The sequence below is a fragment of the Sander lucioperca genome, chromosome 3, assembly GCF_008315115.2.
Source record: "Sander lucioperca isolate FBNREF2018 chromosome 3, SLUC_FBN_1.2, whole genome shotgun sequence".
Classification (NCBI taxonomy): Eukaryota; Metazoa; Chordata; class Actinopteri; order Perciformes; family Percidae; genus Sander; species Sander lucioperca.
In genome coordinates, this window is record NC_050175.1 from 26,878,525 (window position 1) to 26,899,103 (window position 20,579).

General features: G+C 42.2%; 1 long non-coding RNA gene across 1 annotated transcript; it reads left to right on the forward strand.

The window, feature by feature from the left end:
* The first annotated feature begins 3,845 nt into the window (after nt 1-3,845).
* Nucleotides 3,846-9,708, forward strand: LOC118494721. The gene is made up of 4 exons (XR_004896887.1): nt 3,846-4,053; nt 6,255-6,395; nt 6,837-7,049; nt 8,870-9,708. It is a non-coding gene; the product is annotated as an uncharacterized LOC118494721 (long non-coding RNA).
* Nucleotides 9,709-20,579: the final 10,871 nt, after the last annotated feature.

Genomic DNA, 20,579 nt, shown 5'->3' on the forward strand with positions numbered 1-20,579 from the left:
CTCACACACACACACACACACACACACATCATCACATACATATATCACACACACACACACACACACACACACACACACACACACACACACACACTCACACACACGCACACAGACACGCACATGCAGACACGCACATGCAGACACACACACACACACACACATCATCACATACATATATCACACACACACACACACACACACACCACATATCAGGATGCATAGTAGGGGAGAGCCGGGACCGTTGAAACACTTTTTAATTAAACATAATTTACAAAGCGATCGTATCGCACTGAAAGCTAATATTTTGTCACTAACAACCTTCACCTGTCATCTGTTAAATACAGTTGCATTTTCAGCTTTGAACAAAACCGTTCAGGAATTATTACGGCAAAAGTGGGACGTGCGTATGAAGCGGTTTTTGAAATATCATCACTGTGGATGATTCTGCCATTTGTATAGCTAGAACAGTAAGTTTTCCCATTTATATCATGTTTCTATTGTGGAAAATGTCGTTTCACTAGGTTTTTACGTGGGTTAGGGCACTGCACATCCAAATAAGTTCCCTTAACGACCCCTTAGGATAACATGGGACCTTAACGACCCCCAGCCCGTCAGTCTCCATAGGATAACATGGGACCTTAACGACCCCCAGCCCGTCAGTCTCCATAGGATAACAGGGACCTTAACGACCCCCATCCCGTCAGTCTCCATAGGATAACAGGGACCTTAACGACCCCCATCCCGTCAGTCCCATAGGATAACATGGGAAAACTCGACCCCCTACCTGGTGGAGTCCAAATATATTTTCATCTTTCTAAAACTGCTTTTCCATGTCTCACCTCCATTAATTATTGTATAAACACAGATATTTGTGCATTTACTTAAAATACATGTAGTTACAGCCTGGTCCCGACCTAGACATATGCCATTATAGGCTGTTCTGCTTTCCATGTAAACAAGCACGCAATATGAAAGTCTGGGATTGTGGAGAACACTAAATGGTCTACTGAATAAGCACATAGTCGAACATTTGAATCAAAAACACTCATTAATAATCTAAAAAATGTAACCGCTAATGAAATTTACTTTGGACCATCAAAACTGGTTTATGGCCTGTAACTCCGTGATAAAAGGAAATAACAGGAAGATATTTGGCTGATAGAAGGAGGTTAACATGTTCTATGTGTTGACCTAAGGAAGTCTGTCTAGCTTTCTTATTTTTTTTTATTTAACCTTTATTTAACCAGGAGAAATCCCATTGAGATTCAGAACCTCTTTTTCAAGGGAGTCCTTGCCAAGACAGCAGTACAAAAGTTCCATATTTAAAATATACAGCAAAAACAGACAACATCAAACAGAAAAAAAGGTTGGCAAATTAACATCATCTCCACATAATCACCAGCAGCACTCAGTAGCAGCACATGTGCATATAGTACTCAAATAGTCCTTTATCCTAATTTTAAACTGTATCAATGTTGGTAGGTAGTCTAATTTAAGATGTTTCTGCAGTTTATACCAGGATGATGGACCAAAAAATTTAAAGGCACGTTCACCGAAAACAGTTCGCGTTCGGGAATGTCATACAAGATTTGTCCATATGATTGAAGATTACATTTCCCGGTAGTGACTTTAGGAGTCAGGAGAGAACATAAATAAGGAGGCAGTTTACACAGTATGGCCTTAAAGAGAAAAATATACCAATGCTCCAACCTCTGATTATGCAAAGAAGGCCAACTAACACTCTCATACAAGCTACAGTGATGAGTACGAAAACTAGAATTAGTTACAAATCTTAGTCCTGCATGGTATCTTAGTGCTGCATGGTACCTTAGTGCTGCATAGTACCTTAGTGCTGCATGGTACCTTAGTCCTGCATGGTACCTTAGTCCTGCATGGTATCTTAGTCCTGCATGGTATCTTAGTCCTGCATGGTACCTTAGTCCTGCATGGTATCTTAGTCCTGCATGGTACCTTAGTCCTGCATGGTATCTTAGTCCTGCATGGTACCTTAGTCCTTCATGGTATCTTAGTGCTGCATGGTACCTTAGTCCTGCATGGTATCTTAGTCCTGCATGGTACCTTAGTCCTGCATGGTATCTTAGTCCTGCATGGTACCTTAGTCCTGCATGGTACCTTAGTGCTGCATGGTACCTTAGTCCTGCATGGTATCTTAGTGCTGCATGGTACCTTAGTCCTGCATGGTATCTTAGTGCTGCATGGTACCTTAGTCCTGCATGGTACCTTAGTGCTGCATGGTACCTTAGTCCTGCATGGTACCTTAGTCCTGCATGGTACCTTAGTCCTGCATGGTACCTTAGTGCTGCATGGTACCTTAGTCCTGCATGGTACCTTAGTGCTGCATGGTATCTTAGTGCTGCATGGTATCTTAGTCCTGCATGGTACCTTAGTGCTGCATGGTATCTTAGTCGTGCATGGTACCTTAGTGCTGCATGGTACCTTAGTCCTGCATGGTACCTTAGTGCTGCATGGTACCTTAGTCCTGCATGGTACCTTAGTGCTGCATGGTACCTTAGTCCTGCATGGTATCTTAGTGCTGCATGGTACCTTAGTCCTGCATGGTATCTTAGTGCTGCATGGTACCTTAGTCCTGCATGGTATCTTAGTGCTGCATGGTACCTTAGTGCTGCATGGTATCTTAGTGCTGCATGGTACCTTAGTCCTGCATGGTATCTTAGTGCTGCATGGTACCTTAGTGCTGCATGGTACCTTAGTCCTGCATGGTGCCTTAGTGCTGCATTGTACCTTAGTGCTGCATGGTACCTTAGTCCTGCATGGTATCTTAGTGCTGCATGGTACCTTAGTGCTGCATGGTACCTTAGTCCTGCATGGTATCTTAGTGCTGCATGGTACCTTAGTCCTGCATGGTACCTTAGTGCTGCATGGTACCTTAGTGCTGCATGGTATCTTAGTCCTGCATGGTACCTTAGTCCTGCATGGTACCTTAGTGCTGCATGGTATCTTAGTCCTGCATGGTACCTTAGTCCTGCATGGTACCTTAGTCCTGCATGGTACCTTAGTCCTGCATGGTACCTTAGTGCTGCATTTTTAGAGGAGATTGATTTGCATGCATGTATAAAATATCACCATAATCCAGCATTGACAGAAATGTTGCTTGTATAAGTAAAAGAGAAAAGAGAAACAGCCTTTGTTTCTATAATAGAAACCCAACTTCGCTCTAAGTTGTTTTGTTAGACCCTCTATATGCTGCTTAAAGGACAAACTTTCTTCTAAGAAGAAGCCAAGATATTTGGAGACTGATACTCGTTTAATTACTCTCTCATCTAGAGTAACTATCTGACAAACATTGTCTGTGTTCCTTGATTTAGAGAAGCACATCATTTTAGTTTTGTCAGAGTTTAATACAAGTCTGAAGATTCTTCTTCTATCATCATTGCACACTGGAATGTTTCATCCGTCCCGCGTTTCAATCGTCCCGGCTCTCCCCTATCCTTCTGATATACTGTCTATGATAGTATCCTGGATCCATGAAATAACTGGCCTTTAAAAGAATGTGTGTTTATCTGTGTGTGTGTGTGTGTGTGTGTGTTTGTGTGTGTATGTGTGTATGTGTGTGTGTGTATGTGTGTGTGTTTATCTGTGTGTGTGTGTGTGTGTTTATCTGTGTGTGTGTGTGTGTGTGTGTGTATGTGTGTGTTTATCTGTGTGTATGTGTGTGTGTGTGTGTTTATCTGTGTATGTGTGTGTTTATCTGTGTGTGTGTGTATGTGTGTGTTTATCTGTGTGTGTGTGTGTGTCTCTGTGTGTGTGTGTGTGTGTGTGTGTGTGTGTGTGTGTGTGTGTGTCTCTGTGTGTGTGTGTGTGTGTGTGTGTGTGTGTGTGTGTGGTGTTGCAAATTCACACAAAGTTCCCTGTTGCTTCCTCTTCCTCTTCATTTCAGGAACATCTCTAAACTAATGTCCACGTCTGATGGACAGTGGACGGTATATTTCTGTCTTTTCTCTCAGAGATTGTGGATTAACATGAGCTGAGGAACCGTCTGAATGATCACCAGGAACCTCAGGAGGAGGACAGGTATGTTTCTAAAGTTGTTGGGAGAACCTTTCTTTTTTTAAAGATTTTTTTTGTGGCATTTTTAGGCCTTTATTGACAGCTGAAGACATGAAAGGGGAGAGAGAGGGTGAATGACGTGCAGCAAAGGGCCGCTGGTCGGAGTCGAACCTGAGCCCGCTGCATTGAGGAGTAAACCTCTATATATGGGCGCACGCTCTACCAACTGAGCTACCTGGGCGCCCTGTGTGAGCCTTTCTAATGTAATTAAAAGCTGAGCCACAACAGCACGAGATTTAAACTTCCCTGACAGACAACAGTTTGTGAAAACAGCGTCTGTTGTACCCAACATTCACTTCTCATATCGCAGATTAACAGATTTAGTTGTGTGAGATGTTACAGGTGGAATAGACTTCTTTAGGTTTCTACGTATAGTCTGTCCACCATGCATCGGTTATGACGTAGCCTTCTACGCATGCGTCGTTTTTTTTGCGGAAATATTACACCATCGCCAACTGACTCAGCACAATGGTATCGCTCTCCCCCTCTTTCACTTCATCTTTTTCGGTATAAGGAACAGAGAAGTAGATAGTAAATAGTAGAGTGACTCAGTTTGTGTTGGTCAGTGGGAGAAGTTCCTGCACGTACTTAAACTGTTGAATGATTAGTCACTGCTGCTCTGTGTCCACGTGCTAATGTGTTAGCATAGCATCTATACGAGAGATACGTCGTTTTCCGTCTTCTAAACATGTTGTGTATGTGCTGCATTACATTATGTGTCAGGAATATGAGGTTACAACATGTCCATAATCAGGCAGCTAGATTATTAGATTATTTTTAATATAATGTGTGGCTGTTTTGGCTCTTACCGGAGACGTAAGGTGGAAGGCCCTGAACCAGGCTGCTGCTCGTGGGGACGTAAAGAAACTTATTTTCAAAAATAATGTGTAGGTTATGTTGAAACCATAGACTGTAATATAATTTAAATACCACGTTGGGTTAAATGTAGCACACACAATCAAAGGTAGATGTAAAAAATATGTGAAGTATACTTTGCCTAAACGTCAGAGATGACTCGGTGCACCGTCTGTAATCAGAATCAGACTATATATATATATATTAGGGCTGTCAAACAATTAATTTTTTTAATCACGATTAATCGCCAAATTTCTCTAGTTAATCACAATTAATCGCATGTTTTATCCCATGAATAAAATTGTATTATTTTGCATTTCAGAACAGTTTTTAAGTCCATATTAACAATGGAAAGCCATTCTGACCAGTGGATCTTGACTGGGAATCAAATGAATGCAAAGAAAGTTACTTTATGAACTTGATTTTAAGATTTGTAATTGTTTAGTATTTATTTACTGTAAACAAAAGAAAAATGTGTGAATCTGTCATTATTGCACAATTCCTCCAAGTCCCTAACCTAACTGAGATGTAACACTAACACTTTGCTTATACAGCACAAACTAAATGGTCCAAAAACCAGACGCCACAGCAGGACTCACTGACGTCCAGTGATCACCGGTTAATGAGACAGCGTTTGCACTCTGCAGCTGTTCCAGTGTGGCTGCTTCCTCCGTCTCATTTTTCTAACGTTACTAGTTGTTGCAACAGCATGTGAAAAAACTACAAAGTTTGCTAGGCCAAAAAGAACGTTAATCTCGCGATAAAAATGTTTACGTCATTAAAATGGGTTTGCGTTAAGGCCGTTAATAACGCGTTTAACTAACAGCACTAATATATATATGCAGAGTAAGTATAACTTAGGAGGAATATGTCTTGGTTGTTGGTGTATACATAAACATTAAACATTAATATGAAATAAAAACATACATATAAGTGTTTAAGATTAAAACTAAGAGGCTGTATGGATTAGTGCAGGATGTGCAGAGGTTCAGAATGGAAACTGGAAGATATAAGTGTGTGTGTGTGTGTGTGTGTGTGTGTGTGTGTCTGTGTGTGTGTGTTTCTGTGTGTGTGTGTGTGTGTGTGTGTGTGTGTGTGTGTGTGTGTGTGTGTGTGTGTGTGTGTGTCTGTGTCTGTCTGTCTGTCACTACACAGCTGGATTTTCCTCATATTAGTTTCTGTACTTATTGCATCTGTGATATTTCTTCTCTCTGATCTCTGATCAATTTCGATACGTTTACATAATAATAATTTCTTTACATATAATTTTTTTTTAACTTATAGTTTTAATTGTGTGTGTTTTGCTGCAGAATTCCTGCCAGAGGACAGCTGCACACGCTGTACACGCTGCACACGCTGCATACGCTGCATACGCTGCATACGCTGCCGCCATCGCTGCTGCAGCTGGTGATGATGATGATGATGATGTCATGGACTGGCAATCTGCAGGGGTAAATATCTAATGAAGTCAGAAAGTGCGATATTGTCTTCTGAATTGTGGCTGTGAAGCTTCCTGAGACCCTGTAACATCTGGTGCATTTACATCACAGTAGGACTGGGTTCATGTAATGAGCAGAGCCAGGGGCCCCCAATCTTTGGACATTTTAAAATAACATCACCTGTTTCCTGGGTGAAAGTCTTGTGTTTTAGGAGCCAAATATCCCCCCCGACCTCCTCCCTACGAGGATCTTCATACTCTTATACAGCAGCAGTCAACGTGCTGCAGACACTAATAAATACTGGAATACATATACTTTACAGAGCTTAACTTGTCACAGTTATGTAGGAATACTTCATGAGAACAGGCTGTGTCAGGTGTACTACAGTTTAAATACACAATGCATGAACATTTTACTTTAATTTCCTTTTCAATCACTATCTGTGTTGTGCAGGAGGAACCGATGGACTGGGAATCTGCAGGGACAGTAAGTAACTTCCTGAAGAAATAGTTTTTAATCTGATTCTAGTTATAATGTGTGTTTGTGTATGTTGTTCCACTGGTGACTGATCTCTTCTCTTTGCTGGACCTGCAGGTCTTCCCACTGTCGATCAGTGTTGGTAACACTGAGACTATTACACTCAACTTCAGAATCTCCTGAAGATCTGTAAGTATCATCAGTAAACAGTCACGCAATAATAAATAAAGTTAAGCAAGGCGATCGATAATGGAAGACACATGCTAACAGATGCTGTTGACACAACACAGTACCGTGAGATATTTAAACTAGCTAATACATGTTAAACCTCATATTGGCTCTTAAAGCGTAACGCTCACCAAAATGCAACCTAGGGTCTTTTTGTGAATGTACCCCTGTCAAACTTTCATTTAAAAGCATAATTAGGATGGAAGCACCACTTTTAAGGTTGACCGTATTTTCGTTTTTGGGTCAAATGGCCTTTTGAATGGGAGTGTTAGGGACACTTTGATGCTAGCCTCAAAATAGCTATTTTTAAAACACTAAGAAGGCTCGACACAACATGAGACTTTGCTCCAAGTATCACCAGGAGCTCTACACCTTAACTCCACCGGTGACCAAGATATACTATAACCAGGGGCTCTACACCTTAACTCCACCGGTGACCAAGATATACTATAACCAGGAGCTCTACACCTTAACTCCACCGGTGACCAAGATATACTATAACCAGGAGCTCTACACCTTAACTCCACCGGTGACCAAGATATACTATAACCAGGAGCTCTACACCTTAACTCCACCGGTGACCAAGATATACTATAACCAGGAGCTCTACACGGTGCTCGTACACAGGCAGCACGGTGGCTCAGTGGTTAGCACTTCTGCCTCACAGCAAGAAGGTTCTACGTTTGAATCCAGGCCGTTCCGGGCCTTTCTGTGTGGAGTTTGCATGTTCTCCCCATGTTTGCGTGGGTTTCCTCCGGGTGCTCTGGTTTCTTCCCTAAAGACATGCATGCTGGGTAATTAAGACTACAGTTGAAAATTAGCTGACTGGCTAACACTGGGGCTTTTACAGAAATGTTGATTAATGTGCATTGTCCTAATCAAATAAACTTACAAACAAACTACACCTTAACGAAAGCATTGTTTGTGTTCAGAGTTTACTAAAAATAAAGGTTTTAACAACTCACCGTAGCTCTTGTTGTTTCCGGCTGCTACCACCTCGGCAGTCAAAACCAGCCGATATCAATATCGACTGGATATCCCGTGGTCACCGGTGGAGTTACGGTGTAGAGCTCCTGGTTATAGTATATCTTGGTCACCGGTGGAGTTAAGGTGTAGAGCTCCTGGTTATAGTATATCTTGGTCACCGGTGGAGTTAAGGTGTAGAGCTCCTGGTTATAGTATATCTTGGTCACCGGTGGAGTTAAGGTGTAGAGCTCCTGGTTATAGTATATCTTGGTCACCGGTGGAGTTAAGGTGTAGAGCTCCTGGTTATAGTATATCTTGGTCACCGGTGGAGTTAAGGTGTAGAGCCCCTGGTTATAGTATATCTTGGTCACCGGTGGAGTTAAGGTGTAGAGCTCCTGGTTATAGTATATCTTGGTCACCGGTGGAGTTAAGGTGTAGAGCTCCTGGTTATAGTATATCTTGGTCACCGGTGGAGTTAAGGTGTAGAGCTCCTGGTTATAGTATATCTTGGTCACCGGTGGAGTTAAGGTGTAGAGCTCCTGGTGATACTTGGAGCAAAGTCTCATGTTGTGTCGAGCCTTCTTAGTGGTTTAAAAATAGCTATTTTGAGGCTAGCATCAAAGTGCTCCTAGCACTCCCATTCAAAAGGCCATTTGGTGCTGGTGCATTTGGTGCTTCCGTCCTAAATATACTTTTAAACAAAAGTTTGACTCGGGTACATTCACAAAAAGACCCTAGTTTGCATTTTGGCGAGAGTTACACTCTAAGTGTATGTCTGTGTGGCTGACCTTGATTTTATCTCTGTGGTGTTACAGGATCAAGTGGTGCTGACCCAACAACCTCAACAACTTCCGTCCTATAATCTTCCCTTCATCTCCAAAACTACCTCCTATAGCTGACTCTGGACTACTCATCCTCCTCGACCTGAGTGCAGCCTTTGATACCATCTGTCCCACCACCCTCCTCAACAGACTATCTCCCATCGGCATCACCCACACTCCGTTAAGCGTGTTTTACAGTAACCGCCCAGCCCATGCTGGCGCGCGCATATGTGACGTCATGAAATGGCGTCACATATGCGTGACGCTAATCCCTTGGCCTTTGGAATTAAAATAGCCCCACATCATCACATACCCTTCACCATACCTACAGATTGGTATGGGGTACTTTGTAATGGCAAAATTATATTTAAGCATGATTCTTTATATTCTTGTCTTATTTCTGTTTGACTTTGTCTCCCAATGCTGAAAGTGAGTTTTTCTTATTCTCACATGTTGAAAGTAAGAGCCACAAAGTCTGGGACCGTAATGTCTGACTCTGAACAGATAGGGGCTACAAGGTCCCCCTAAACTATCTGTTATTTCTCCGTGGATAGTCCAGACTTGAACGGGATGTCTAACCTTGGGGTAGAAAGTGGTACAGAGGGGAAGAAGAGAAGTGGCTCCTGAATGTCTGACTGTGTTTGATTGTAAGAAATGTTGAGTCATGTTTAGAAAGGGGGGCATGTCTTTCTATCTCACTGGAGATGCATATATACTGGTGCTTTTTCTTATTTGTGGAATACATTTTTCCAAACTGCTGTGCCTTTTGTGAAATTGTGTTACTCCTATATTCTTGCTTATAGTATATTGTATAGTATAGTATAGTTTATAATAAAATACAAAAACCTAACTTGGTTTAGTCTTTGACTGTCTTTATTTGTTTCATCTTGTACCTTTTTGAAATACATCCCGGCTGCAATAAGAAACTTAAAATCATCTCTCAATGCAAATCAAACCAGCTATTAGGCTAACTGACATAAAACCATGTTAATCTCTAGGTATGGTGAAGGGTATGAGATGATGTGGGGGTATGGTGAAGGGTATGAGATGATGTGGGGTATGGTGAAGGGTATGTGATGATGTGGGGGTATGGTGAAGGGTATGAGATGATGTGGGGGTATGGTGAAGGGTATGTGATGATGAGGGGGTATGGTGAAGGGTATGCGATGATGAGGGGGTATGGTGAAGGGTATGTGATGATGAGGGGGTATGGTGAAGGGTATGTGATGATGTGGGGGTATGGTGAAGGGTATGTGATGATGTGGGGGTACAGTGAAGGGTATGCGATGATGTGGGGGTACGGTGAAGGGTATGCGATGATGTGGGGGTACGGTGAAGGGTATGTGATGATGTGGGGGTATGGTGAAGGGTATGTGATGATGTGGGGTATGGTGAAGGGTATGTGATGATGTGGGGGTATGGTGAAGGGTATGTGATGATGTGGGGGTATGGTGAAGGGTATGTGATGATGTGGGGTATGGTGAAGGGTATGTGATGATGTGGGGTATGGTGAAGGGTATGTGATGATGTGGGGGTGACATTTACACACAGACAGCGTCTTTTTCAACGTGGACAAATATAACTTTAACTGCTGATATTCTATAATCATGTCTACAATAGTAGAAATACCTCAACACAGGAGAGAGGTGGTGTGTGTGTGTGTGTGTGTGTGTGTGTATGTGTGTGTCTGTGTGTGTGTGTGTGTGTGTGTGTGTGTGTGCTTGTTTAACTATATTCGTGGGGTCCAAAAACCAGGAGTCCAGTATACTTGTGGGGTCCTGACAGCTTTGTGGGGCCAAAATGCTGGACCCGACAAGTTTAAAGGGCTGTTTGAGGGTTAAGACTTGGTTTTAGGATTAGGGTTAGAATTAGGTTATGGTTAGGGTGAGGGTAAGGGTTAAGGTTAGGCATTTAGTGGTGATGGTTAAGGTTAGGGTAAGGGGCTAGGGAATGCATTATGTCAATGACGGGTCCCCACAAAGATAGTGCCACAAACATGTGTGTGTGTGTGTGTGTGTGTGTGTGTGTGTGTGTGTGTGTGTGTTGTGACAGCTTGGAAGTTATCACCAGTTTGCATCAGCTGACTGATGAGTTGTTCTGTCCCATGATCTCCAGTGGGAGGAGAGCTCTCTAGGACAGAAGGAAGGAGACGGGGGAGGCAGTAGCCTGCTCAGGCTCGGCGGAGCTCACGCTCAGTTGCGCAGAAGTTAAGTAAAGGTCGTCTTAAGCCCTTAAAATAACACGTTTTAGGCTTAAATCGCTACAGACTCCTCACTGATCAGCCTCCCTGAACCAACTCTGTAAGTAAGTGCTACAGCTCTTTCCTTTACCTGAAAGTTGTCATTTTCTGTTGCGTTATGAACGGAGTACAAGACCAGTGTTGGTCATCTTACTTTAAAAAAGTAATTAGTTACAGTTACAAATTACTTCTCCCAAAAAGTAATTGAGTTAGTAACTCAGTTACCACATTGTAAAAGTAATAAGTTACTCAGCAAAGTAACTGTGAAGTTATATTTTGTTCTATAACGCTATTAAGTTCTATAACATCCGTGCAATCAATGTGTTCAGCTCGGCCTCGGTCACCTGTTGCTGACCCAAAAAATGGAGCGTTGCCTGTTTTAACCATTGACATAAATAAAATGGAGCACCAGACGCCGTGTCTCTGGACGGAGACCAGTGAAGTCTCTTTCCCGGTGATGGCTGAGCGTTACTGAGCAGCCTCCAACTGAGCTTGAAGACGTAGATGTGACGTGAGCAACCTGTCTGAAAGTTGGAAGTCTTCTGGTAGCTGTGCCAAGAGAAATCTCAATCATTCCCAATCTAGCAGAGACGGAGAGCGTAGGTATATGTAAGGAGATAACATAGACACAGGCTAATTATTGATCACTAAAATGATAGTTAACATTAGTAATTAAACTTAAACAGCTAATGGAAGTCCAAACTGCCTGAGAGCTTCTCCTGTACTATACGGTAATTCCTCTACTATGAGACAGTAAGTCTCGTGGTTATGACCCAATCGTTAGCCTATTTTTATAAAAACGTCTGCTACGGAGCCATAACGTGAGCTACAAGGTAATGGAGCCTTTTATACATTGTCGTGTTTCTTTAGAAATAAACAACGGACAAATAGAGTCTTTAAACTCTTCAGATGTAAAGTTATTCTCTGTCAAAGTGACGTCAAAATGAATGGCAGTCAATGGGATGCTAACGGAGGTGATGGCTTGGTAGCATCAGAATGAATGGTAGTCAATGGGATGCTAACAGGAGGTGATGGCTTGGTAGCATCAAAATGAATGGTAGTCAATGGGATGCTAACAGGAGGTGATGGCTTGGTAGCATCAGAATGAATGGCAGTCAATGGGATGCTAACGGGAGGTGATGGCTTGGTAGCATCAGAATGAATGGCAGTCAATGGGATGCTAACGGGAGGTGATGGCTTGGTAGCATCAGAATGGCTCCATAGGAGGTTCGGGTTGTGAGGAGAAGCTGACCCCCTTGTGGCTACATACCTACAGTAAGCTTATCTTCAATGTGTAATTTTATTTTTGCACAAATAGGCCAATTTATCTTTGCTGATACTTAATATGTTAAAGTCACATCGATGTATATTTTCAGACATATTTCATTTTTGAAAAAAGAAACTTTCAAAAAAAATATTTTTTAAAGAATTTGGCGGCCCCCCTGCAGTAACTCTGAGGACCCCCTAGGGGTCACGGACCCCCTGCAGTAACTCTGAGGACCCCCTAGGGGTCACGGACCCCCTGTTGAAGATCTCTGCTATATGGCATCACCCCCTCTTCTCTCACAGGCGGTGGGGGGGAGGGGTGACACCTCTAGCAAGCTTCTAGCAGGTGGTCATTGAACCACTTCCTCAATTGACTGCACACACACACACACACACACATGCACACGCACACACACACACACACACACACACACACACACATACACACACACACACACACACACACACACACACACAGACAGCGTCTTTTGCAACGTGGACAAATATAACTTTAACTGCTGATATTCTATTATCATGTCTACAATAGTAGAAATACCTCAACACAGGAGAGAGGTGGTGTGTGTGTGTGTGTGTGTGTGTGTGTGTGTGGTGTTGCAAATTCACACAAAGTTCCCTGTTGCTTCCTCTTCCTCTTCATTTCAGGAACATCTCTAAACTAATGTCCACGTCTGATGGACAGTGGACGGTATATTTCTGTCTTTTCTCTCAGAGATTGTGGATTAACATGAGCTGAGGAACCGTCTGAATGATCACCAGGAACCTCAGGAGGAGGACAGGTATGTTTCTAAAGTTGTTGGGAGAACCTTTCTTTTTTTAAAGATTTTTTTTGTGGCATTTTTAGGCCTTTATTGACAGCTGAAGACATGAGAGAGAGAGGGTGAATGACGTGCAGCAAAGGGCCGCTGGTCGGAGTCGAACCTGGGCCCGCTGCATTGAGGAGTAAACCTCTATATATGGGCGCACGCTCTACCAACTGAGCTACCTGGGCGCCCTGTGGGAACCTTTCTAATGTAATTAAAAGCTGAGCCACAACAGCACGAGATTTAAACTTCCCCAACAGACAACAGTTTGTGAAAACAGCGTCTGTTGTACCCAACATTCACTTCTCATATCGCAGATTAACAGATTTAGTTGTGTGAGATGTTACAGGTGGAATAGACTTCTTTAGGTTTCTACGTATAGTCTGTCCACCATGCATCGGTTATGACGTAGCCTTCTACGCATGCGTCGTTTTTGTGCCGGAAAGTTACAGCATCGCCAACTGACTCAGCACAATGGTATCGCTCTCCCCCTCTTTCACTTCATCTTTTTCGGTATAAGGAACAGAGAAGTAAATAGTAGAGTGACTCAGTTTGTGTTGGTCAGTGGGAGAAGTTCCTGCACGTACTTATGTAAACTGTTGAATGATTAGTCACTGCTGCTCTGTGTCCACGTGCTAATGTGTTAGCATAGCGTCTATACGAGAGATACGTCGTTTTCCGTCTTCTAAACATGTTGTGTATGTGCTGCATTACATTATGTGTCAGGAATATGAGGTTACAACATGTCCATAATCAGGCAACTAGATTATTAGATTATTTTTAATATAATGTGTGGCTGTTTTGGCTCTTACCGGAGACGTAAGGTGGAAGGCCCTGAGCCAGGCTGCTGCTCGTGGGGACGTAAAGAAACTTATTTTCAAAAATAATGTGTAGGTTATGTTGAAACCATAGACTGTAATATAATTTAAATACTACGTTGGGTTAAATGTAGCACACACAATCAAAGGTAGATGTAAAAAATATGTGAAGTATACTTTGCCTAAACGTCAGAGATGACTCGGTGCACCGTCTGTAATCAGAATCAGACTATATATATATATATTAGGGCTGTCAAACAATTAATTTTTTTAATCACGATTAATCGCCAAATTTCTCTAGTTAATCACAATTAATCGCATGTTTTATCCCATGAATAAAATTGTATTATTTTGCATTTCAGAACAGTTTTTAAGTCCATATTAACAATGGAAAGCCATTCTGACCAGTGGATCTTGACTGGGAATCAAATGAATGCAAAGAAAGTTACTTTATGAACTTGATTTTAAGATTTGTAATTGTTTAGTATTTATTTACTGTAAACAAAAGAAAAATGTGTGAATCTGTCATTATTGCACAATTCCTCCAAGTCCCTAACCTAACTGAGATGTAACACTAACACTTTGCTTATACAGCACAAACTAAATGGTCCAAAAACCAGACGCCACAGCAGGACTCTCTGACGTCCAGTGATCACCGGTTAATGAGACAGCGTTTGCACTCTGCAGCTGTTCCAGTGTGGCTGCTTCCTCCGTCTCATTTTTCTAACGTTACTAGTTGTTGCAACAGCATGTGAAAAAAACTACAAAGTTTGCTAGGCCAAAAAGAACGTTAATCTCGCGATAAAAATGTTTACGTCATTAAAATGGGTTTGCGTTAAGGCCGTTAATAACGCGTTTAACTAACAGCACTAATATATATATGCAGAGTAAGTATAACTTAGGAGGAATATGTCTTGGTTGTTGGTGTATACATAAACATTAAACATTAATATGAAATAAAAACATACATATAAGTGTTTAAGATTAAAACTAAGAGGCTGTATGGATTAGTGCAGGATGTGCAGAGGTTCAGAATGGAAACTGGAAGATATAAGTGTGTGTGTGTGTGTGTGTGTGTGTGTGTGTGTGTGTGTGTGTGTGTGTCTGTGTGTGTGTGTGTGTGTGTGTGTGTGTGTGTGTGTGTGTGTGTGTGTGTGTGTGTGTGTGTGTGTGTGTGTGTGTGTGTGTCTGTGTGTGTCTGTGTGTGTGTGTGTGTGTGTGTGTGTCTCTGTGTCTGTGTGTCTGTCACTACACAGCTGGATTTTCCTCATATTAGTTTCTGTACTTATTGCATCTGTGATATTTCTTCTCTCTGATCTCTGATCAATTTCGATACGTTTACATAATAATAATTTCTTTACATACAAATTTTTTTTAACTTATAGTTTTAATTGTGTGTGTTTTGCTGCAGAATTCCTGCCAGAGAACAGCTGCTGTAGCTGCTGTAGCTGCTGTCGCCGCTGCACACGCTGCACACGCTGCACACGCTGCACACGCTGCTGCAGCTGGTGATGATGATGATGATGATGTCATGGACTGGCAATCTGCAGGGGTAAATATCTAATGAAGTCAGAAAGTGCGATATTGTCTTCTGAATTGTGGCTGTGAAGCTTCCTGAGACCCTGTAACATCTGGTGCATTTACATCACAGTAGGACTGGGTTCATGTAATGAGCAGAGCCAGGGGCCCCCAATCTTTGGACATTTTAAAATAACATCACCTGTTTCCTGGGTGAAAGTCTTGTGTTTTAGGAGCCAAATATCCCCCCCGACCTCCTCCCTACGAGGATCTTCATACTCTTATACAGCAGCAGTCAACGTGCTGCAGACACTAATAAATACTGGAATACATATACTTTACAGAGCTTAACTTGTCACAGTTATGTAGGAATACTTCATGAGAACAGGCTGTGTCAGGTGTACTACAGTTTAAATACACAATGCATGAACATTTTACTTTAATTTCCTTTTCAATCACTATCTGTGTTGTGCAGGAGGAACCGATGGACTGGGAATCTGCAGGGACAGTAAGTAACTTCCTGAAGAAATAGTTTTTAATCTGATTCTAGTTATAATGTGTGTTTGTGTGTGTTGTTCCACTGGTGACTGATCTCTTCTCTTTGCTGGACCTGCAGGTCTTCTCACTGTCGATCAGTGTTGGTAACACTGAGACTATTACACTCAACTGCAGAATCTCCTGAAGATCTGTAAGTATCATCAGTAAACAGTCACGCAATAATAAATAAAGTTAAGCAAGGCGATCGATAATGGAAGACCTCCATTACGTCTATAACCTCATATTGGCTCTTAAAGGACAATTCCGGCGCAAAACGAACCTAGGGGTTAATAACGGATGTGTACCCACTCTGTCGTTCTCTGGGACAATTTTGCCCCATTAAACCGAAGCATTGAGAACTTTGTAAGTGTACAGACAGTTTATGAACGAAGAGCTGCGGAGCTCCGTGAAAGGGCTACGAGAGAGAGAGAGAGAGAGAGCTATGCCGCAACACAGCCTCGTACGTCAGGAAACCAGTCATGACTTACAGCTGGCGATGCAAACTAAAATCAAAAGCAATTAGCTCAATATATCTGAAATAATCGCACCGATGTAAAACACAACTTGTCTAGTTTACTTACTCAGTGGATAACTGTCCATCTGGTCCCTCTGGTCTGGGTCGCCGTCTCCAATTTATTTTCGAGACATGGAAAAAAGTTTCAAGTCCAGCCCTGTTTATCAGAGAGAGAGATATACTAGTAGTAGTAGTAGTAGGTAAGTACAGCCCAGTTTATTAGAGAGAGATATACTAGTAGTAGTAGTAGTAGGTAAGTACAGCCCAGTTTATTAGAGAGAGATATACTAGTAGTAGTAGTAGTAGGTAAGTACAGCCCTGTTTATCAGAGAGAGATATACTAGTAGTAGTAGTAGTAGGTAAGTACAGCCCTGTTTATCAGAGAGAGAGATATACTAGTAGTAGTAGTAGTAGGTAAGTACAGCCCAGTTTATCAGAGAGGGGAAACCTTCAGACTGTACCAAACACTGCGTCTCTTGGGTGTTGCAAGGCAACAGGTCCCACTCTGTGTAACACAGACACTCCTGTTGGGTGGCCATAGCTTCACAATGTCCTCAGGTCACCACCAGTTTCCCGAAGTACGAGGCTGTGTTGCAGCATTGACTAGCGGTAGCTCTCTCTCTCTCGTAGCCCTTTCACGGAGCTCCTGCAGCTCTTCGTTCAATAAACTGTCTGAACACTTACAAAGTTCTCAATGCTTGGGTTAACATGTAGGGACCTCATGATGCTACCGTAGAAGTTTGGTGATATTTTAAGCCTTGTTAGTGGTACAAAATAGCGATTTGTTTTTACTTTCCCTGTGCCCCGAATACCAGCGTTGTAAGCTAATCAGCGGTCCGCGCTAGCTTCGTTCAAGCTACAAACACAATCAATTAGCATGAAAACATGTCCCAGAGAGCGACAGAGTGGGTACACATCTGTTATTAACCTCTAGGTTTGTTTTGCGCCAGAATTGTCCTTTAAGTGTATGTCTGTGTTAGAGTTTAGATTCTCGGCCCAAGCCCGAGCCCGGCCGTTATTTTCTGCCACATCCGGGCCGGGCCGTGCCTGGGCCGGACCCTTGAGAAAGCAATTTTTTTTTTTTTATCCATTACCTTTTCCTTTACCTTTACCATTATCCTATTTGGGTGGGGAGATAGCTATGCCATAATCAGAAATATTATAAATATATATATATATATATATATATATATAGGCTATATAAAAGTAACAAATGTGTACAAAAGTTAGGCTGCAGTTACTAAATGCAGCACTTCATGCGCGGAGTCTCCTCCTCTCACACGCATCACACCGGGAGCTGGAAGATGTAAAGAAAAAAAGAAAAACAGGAGAATTACCTTTGAGCAAGTGTGGAGGAAAGTCGGAGGTATGGAAGCAGTTTAAACAAGTCGTGGGCAGTGACAACAATACGTTGTTCATCATTGTTTCTTTTTTTTTACGTTTCTTCATTCAGATCATTTGCGATCCGTTCCATTCTGAATAAACAAACAGCAGTTTACAGCTTCGTCCTTGTTGTATTATTCTAAACAGATTTCTGCAGTTCAAACAACTCTGAATTGTAGTTGAGAACGTCAGTTATAACGGCCCACGTGTTAAAAAATTGTCGGGTTTAAATCGGGCTCGGGCTCATAATTACAGTTAATGTGTCGGGCCGGGCCGGGCTCGGACACAACGTGCTCGGGCTCGGGCAGGTTCGGGCTGGATTTTTTGGCCCGATTTAAGCTCTAGTCTGTGTGGCTGACCTTGATTTTATCTCTGTGGTGTTACAGGAGCAGATGGAGCAAGTGGTGCGGAATCAACAAGCTCAACAACTTCCGTCCTACAATCTTCCCTTCATCTCCAAAACTACCTCCTTATGGCAGCTGACTCTGGACTCCTCATCCTCCTCGACCTGAGTGCAGCTTTTGATACCATCTGTCACACCACCCTCACTGAAACTGTACGAGTATCTCCTAATGTGCATTCCTAATGTTTGTGTTGTGTGTATGTATGTCTGAAATAAAAAAGTAAGTAAAAAAAAAAGAAATCGCCGTAACTGTTTATACTGGCGCTTGGTGGTCGTGACACTAGTTGCAGTCTTCTCCTGAACAGAGGTGGCGCTAATGAGGAAAGGCTACTGACTTTGTTCTTTCTACAGACTAGAAGAAGAAGAAGAAGGTAAACAACGGCAGAACTGGCAGCAGCATTGACGTCAATGCTTGGATCTGATTGGATGAGCTGCTTGGTGGGATCAAGCCTTTCATTCACCATAAAATAACTCATCTTAACCCAGTATGTTTACCAGAGAGACCTGCAGTCACTCTGAGAGTCCTGGCATCACGTTGTCCTCGAGCTCGTCCACTTTTCCTGTTTCTGCTTTCCGAGTGGTGCGTGACCTCGGCTCGCGCGCTATAAATCCGGCGTGCCGACAAGATCTACGTCATTTTGACGTCACGATGGCGCGCGCCAGGTTGGGAACGGCCAGTACTCTTAGACTGGTTCACATCTTACCTCTCTGGACGCACTCAGTTCATTCAACTGGTGGTGATGGAGCAGTGGATATGACACATACCTTTGGTGAGGGAGATCTGGGTTTGATTCCCACTGAGATACATCAACCTATGTGTCCCTGAGCAAGACACTTAACCCTAGTTGCTCCAGAGGCGTGTGGCCTCTGACATATATAGACATTGTAAGTTGCTTTGGATAAAAGCGTCAGCTGAATGACATGTAACGTAATGTAACTCAAGTTTTTTAAATCCATTCCCTCCTCCATCACTTCAGGTCAGTGCAACTCTCTCCTTTTCGGCCTCCCTCACAAATCCCTCCATAAACTTCAACTGGTCCAGAATTCAGCTGCCTACCGAATTCACCAGCATCATAACTCAAACCTCCTCCGTCCACCACATCACTCCTGTCCTCCACTGGCTCCCAGTCCTGTTCTACCCCAACTTAGAAACATCAATTCATTCCCCCATTTCAAATTACAACTCAAAAAACATCTGTTTAAAACTGCCTATTCCACCTGATGTAAATTGCTCTGCCTCTTTCTGTACTTTTTGCTGCTTGTGTCTTGTGTATCCCTGTACGGTGTCCTTGAAAGGCCTTTAAAGATTGTGGGAGCAAATAAAAACTAAAAACAATTCCGCATAATAATAATAAGTATGGGGGATAATAGTCAGTGTGAACTAGAGAATGATATTTCTGAAGAAATTGCTGTGTGAATGCTGTATGTTGAAAGGCTGATGGTACACTGGATTGCTGACTTGATTTTAGTAAGAAGGTGAAGCAGTGAGAATAGTTATACATTTTTATTCTTATTGTTCCGTACAATTTTGTTTGCACATTAACTCCGTCCATATTTTTCAACATAGAAACTACATTCAAGCATCAAAAGGTTCAGCTCAATTCAGAAATGATTGCTACTATTTACAATATTTATAACATTTATAATTTCCGAGATATTCAACGTTTAGTGGACATTTTTGCCCCTTTAAAGCGGATGGACTGAATGTTCAAAGTTGAAACATTTTCATACATTTTCAACTGCTAGCTACTCATTCATACATTCACCGTGAAACTCCGTTAACATTTTAAAACTTTCCACATCTTTCATACATTCAGGGTTGGTATTCAACTTTCAAATCCCATTAGTACTTTTTAAAATATTCAGTCTTCTTTGAGGCTTAGAAAGAATGCCTTTCTGCCATTTTTGCATTGGTGTGTATGGGATGGAAGGCTCAGACTCAGAGGGCAGGGCCCAACTGACAGAGTGGAAAGAGGCAGAAGCTAAATTCTCTTTACCTTGCGATACCATCCACAGTTTTACCTCTTCATACATTACTTTTACATCAAAATGTGGGGAATCTTGTGCCCTTTCTAACATGTTTCTAACAATAGCAGTTTTGTTGTTTTCAGCTAATCTGTTAACGTTTTAAAGTTTGAATGAAGTTTCTCTGTGAATGTATGAATAAAAAGCTAGCAGTTGAAAATGTGTCAACTTTGAACATTC